The sequence below is a fragment of the Gossypium arboreum genome, chromosome 5 (genome assembly GCF_025698485.1).
Source record: "Gossypium arboreum isolate Shixiya-1 chromosome 5, ASM2569848v2, whole genome shotgun sequence".
NCBI classification, from domain to species: Eukaryota; Viridiplantae; Streptophyta; class Magnoliopsida; order Malvales; family Malvaceae; genus Gossypium; species Gossypium arboreum.
Window position 1 is genome coordinate 74,429,032 of NC_069074.1, and position 5,078 is coordinate 74,434,109.

The 5,078-nt window shown below is 37.3% G+C and overlaps 1 non-coding gene across 1 annotated transcript; it reads left to right on the plus strand.

Annotated features, from left to right (window-relative positions):
• The first annotated feature begins 2,642 nt into the window (after positions 1-2,642).
• On the plus strand, positions 2,643-2,748 carry LOC128293515 (small nucleolar RNA R71). Its single transcript, XR_008283696.1, has one exon. It is a non-coding gene; the product is annotated as a small nucleolar RNA R71 (small nucleolar RNA).
• Positions 2,749-5,078: the final 2,330 nt, after the last annotated feature.

Sequence of the window (5,078 nt, forward strand, 5' to 3'; positions counted from 1 at the left end):
ATAGTGAAAAGTCATCCATAAAAACTTCCAAGTACTTTTCAACCATGTTAGTAAAAATAGACATCATACATCTTTGAAATGTAGCAGGTGCATTACATAAACCAAATGGCATGCGTCTAAATGCAAATGTACGTTACGGGTAGGTGAACATTGTCTTGTGCTGATCTTCTGGTGCTACTGTAATCTGATTATACCCAGAGTATCCATTGAGAAAATAGTAATAGTCTCGCCCAGCGAGTCTATCCAGCATTTGGTCCAAAAACGGCAAAATATTTCTAGTCACCTTGTTCAGCTTCCGGTAATCGATACAAATCCTCCATCCCGTAACTGTTCTAGTTGGTATCAACTTGTTATTCTCGCTCTCTACGACTGTGATACCTCCCTTCTTTGGCATGCACTGGACCGGACTTACCCACGAACTGTCTGAGATGGGATAAATGATACCCGCATCTAACCACTTGATAATCTCTTTTTTCATCACGTCCTTCATAATGGGGTTCAGTCTTCATTGTCCATCAATCGTCCCTTTTTCGCTATCTTCTAGGATAATTTTGTGCATGCACACAGATGGACTAATACCACGGATATCAGCTATGGTCCATTTGATAGCCTTCTTGAATTGTTTCAACACCAAGATGAGTTTCTCTTCTTGCTCAGTAGTTAATTCTGCTGAAACGATTAAAGGGAAAGTAGAAGCGTTACCTAAAAAAACAAATTTCAAATTTGAGGGAAGTACCTTCAGTTCTAATTTAGGTGGCTCCTCAATTGACGCTTTTGGTTGGGCATAATCCCTTTTCTCTAACTCCAAAGATTCAAAGCGGGATTGCAGATTAAATCCCCTTTGATTAGCTTCTAACAAAGCTAAGTATTCATCATCCTCTTCATCATTCAGAGGATCTAATGTTAAAATTTGTTCCAACGGATCCTCAGCATAGTTGAGCTCCTTTTCCACTATTAAATCCTTTAAATCGGACTGCAGAACAATTATCAATTGTGTTAGGAAATCACATAGACTTAAAACATTAAACATTACCTGATCATGCTAAACACGCATCGTAAGCTCGCCCTTCTGCACATCTGTAAGGGTCCTTCCGGTTGCTAAGAATAGTCTTCCTATGATAATCTGCACTTCTTTGTCTACTTCAAAGTCTAGGATAACAAGATCAGCAGGAAAGATAAATTTATCTACACATACCAATATGTCCTCGATTTTTCCTTCTAGATGTGCTAAGGATCAATCTGCTAGTTGAAGTGTAACCGTAGTAGGTCTAACTTCACCTATCCCCAACTTTCTAAATATTGACATAGGCATCAAGTTAATACTCACACCTAAGTCACATAATGCCTTACCACAATATGTTGCTCCGATGTTGCAAGGTATGGTAAAACATCCAGGATACTTTAGCTTTGGGGGTAGTTTGTCTTGAAGATATGCGCTGCATTCCTTCGTCAGAGCTACCGTCTCAAATTCTCCAAGTCTTCATTTTTTGGACAGGATATCCTTCATAAACTTGACGTAGTTCGGCATTTGTTCAAGTGCTTCAAACAATGGGATGTTGATATGAAGTTGTTTGAGTACGTCTAGGAATTTCTTGAATTGGATTTCCTGCTTCTGCTTCTGAAGTTTTTGAGGGTATGGTGGTGGAGGTTTCTTTACTGGAACTGGTTGATTCATTTTCTGCCATAATTTTGCATCTAACGAAGTTGTTAGTTGATCAGAATTAGCTAGTTCTAGAATTACCTTGTCGGGTTTTGCAGATTCTAGTCCTTGTGCAACAGGAGTTTCAACACTCGGTTGAACTTCCTCTGAGTCTTGAGCATCAGCTGGCTCCTTTTTAGTTTCAATAATGTTGGGCTCTACTGTCTTTCCGCTCCTCAATGTCAATGCTTTACAATGTTCCTTCCCCGAATTTCTTGGATTTTTCGTATCACTAGGTAAAGTACCTTGTGGTCGGTTCCTAAGTTCAGTAGCAAGCGGGCCCACTTGATTCTCTAAATTTCTTAGAGTGGCGTCGCTTTTTTTCATGTATGCCTTCAATAAATTCTCTAAGCTATTGGATGATTCAGCCTGAGTTGGTTTCTGAACTTGTTGGGAAAAACTAGGCGGCTGAGTCAGTTTAGATTGAGCGTAGTTGTTACTAGTTCCAGCCCTTTGGTTACTCCAGGAAAAATTTGGATGGTTTCGCCACGATAGGTTGTAGAAGTTGGATTGCAGTCCTTGCCTTCTTGAATTTTGGTTCTGGTTACTCATGTAATATACGGATTCGGGGTTTGATGGACATTCTTCGAAGAAATGTCCTTCCCCACAATAAATATAGGCTATACTCTAGAATTAGTGAGGTGGTTGGGCTGCAAAACTGTTAGACCCATTAGCGGTAAGATTCTTAAGCATTGAGGATATTGAAGATACTTGAGATGCAAGTGAAGTGAGAGCGTCCACTTCATGTATTCCAGCGACTCGTTTTCCTGACGCGGCTCCATTGGTTGGCCATTGATAATTGTTACTGGCGATCCTCTCGATGATTTCATAAGCCTCATTATAAAACTTAGAAAGGAGAGCACCGTTAGCAGAAGCGTCCACTACCATTGTCGTGTGAGCATTGAGACCATTATAAAATGTCTCAATTTGGAAGCAATGTAGGATTCCGTGATGAGGGCATTTTCGTAGTAGTTCTTTGTATCGTTCCCATGCCTCATACAATGCTTCATCATCCATTTCTTGGAAAGCAGTGATCTCGTTCCTCAAATGAGCATTCTTGCTTGGTGGGAAATACTTCATAAGGAATCTTTCGACTAACTCTTGCCATGTAGAAATTGAGTTTGGTGGCAATGAATTCAACCAGGCTCGAGCACTGTCCCTTAGTGAGTACAGAAACAACTTCAATCGTAATGTATCTTCAGTAACTCCAGCTAATTTGAAAGAGTCCCTCACCTCCATAAATAGTCTTAAATGAAGATGAGGATCTTCAGTAGGCATTCCACTAAATTGGCCCACAGTTTGAAGCATCTGGAACATGACTAGCTTCAGCTCAAATTGTTGTGCCTCGATTTCGGGTCTCCTAATACCCAAATTAAGATCATTAAAAATAGGCATTGCATACTGTCTCAGGGCTCTATCCCTATCATCAGCAATAAGGATAGGATTTTGAGCAAGGTTTTCTCCATTTCCTTGATTCATATTCTCAAAATTCTTTCCTTCAGTCCTTCTCTAGTTCGCTGGTCTTCTTCGCTGTCGAAAAGTATGTTCAATCTCAGGGTCTACAGGGAGTCGGTCAATAATCGGGTCAATACTCATAAACACCTAAAATTATCAAAGAAAAATTAATCAAGTTAAAATTTAAGCAGACAAATAAACCAAGATGTAAAACTAACAAATTCAAAAATAATGACTTTTGAAAACAGTCCCCGGGAACGACGCCAAAAACTTGGAACGATGGAAAAATGTGCAACTGTACACAATCACAACAAGTAATAAAGTGACAAGTAAATGTCGAGTTATCGTACCCACAGGGACTGTAAAAGAATTATTTATGAAATTAATTGTAAAACACTTTGGTGAAGTAAAAATAATTTGGTTTTAGAAGATGGGAAAAAAAACTAATTAAAAACTAAGTAAATGATTTAAATAAAACAAAAGAGTTCTAGTGCACGATTTCAAATAAGATTTAATCAATGTAACAAACTTGTGTTGGATTAATTATATTTCTTGAACTCAGAATTATTAAACTCATGTTTATACTGTTACGAATAAATTCACAGCAACCCAGCAATTTGCTAACTTATGAACAAATTTAAATACAAAAATCCATTCCTCTCTTGACATATCTCTATGTCAATTCAACCGACTAAACAGATTCTAGTAAGCAAAACATGTTATTGCACATACATACTCATTAAATTGAACCAATCTCTTGCATATCCCTATGTCAATTCAAACGATTAATTAAATCTAATAAGCATATAAAAGACTTTGTGAAGTAACAAGATATCATTACCTTGAAACAATTTAATCACAATAATCTTGCAAGTTATGCAAGGCAATAATATTGCCAGATACATTGCTAATTTAACCTTCAGCTACCTTAGAAAAATAAACATGCACTGATTAAGTATTGTGTCAACTAATTGCAATTGCAATCCGTTTAAATAATTAATTTATTAGTTATCTCACAGTCGTAATGCAAGAATAACTTAGGCATGATTTTACTTAATCAAGCATCTTACCGAGGCTTATAATAGCATAAACATCATTTTAACAATTCAAGCAGACAGAATATAATCAACCCAAAACAAAAATAATTTAAGCTGAATCGATTAAAATAACCATTTCAATAGCATAAATATTCATAAACAAGTTTGTCAAAACAACAACAAAAATTAAAGAGTTAGGGAACAAGAAGCAAATCCGGTGTTTCTCCGTGGCTTGACTAGTTGATCCGTTCTTCATTCTTCATTGGCCTTGGCTATCAAGGTGGCTCATGAACACCTAATTGCTACTCCAAATGGCTGATGAGAGCCTGTGACAGCCTTAAAACGACCCTAGTCGGAATGTGGTTTCGGGACCACAAAACCGAGGCATAAAAATAATTTGATATTTATTTTGATGCCTATAATATGTGTTAACTCATGTGTGACAATTTTGATGCTTTAATTTAGAGTTATAAATGTGAATTTCACTAGAAAGGACCTAGTAGAAAACTTTGAAAGTATGATGGGGGAATGTGTGATGACTAATTAAAGCATGCATGCAAAACAATGGCCTTGCATGTCAAATACCCCCCTTTTTACAAGTGATGGCCAGCCATGACAAAGAAATATCGGCAAAACATGTCATAGACATGTTTTGTTGGTGAATCATTGGTGAAAAAAATAAATTAATGAGCATGGGTAATAAAGAAATGGAAAAAGAAAAAATGGTCTCATGCATGCCCCATTGCCGTGTATTGAGGAAGAGAAAAGAAAAAAAAAATTGTTCATCCATTTTTCATTCTCTCTTGATCGAAAATACTAGAGGGGAAGGGAGGAATTTTGCTTCATACTTGGTTTGGAAGAGGATTAGGAAGAGATTTGGCTATACT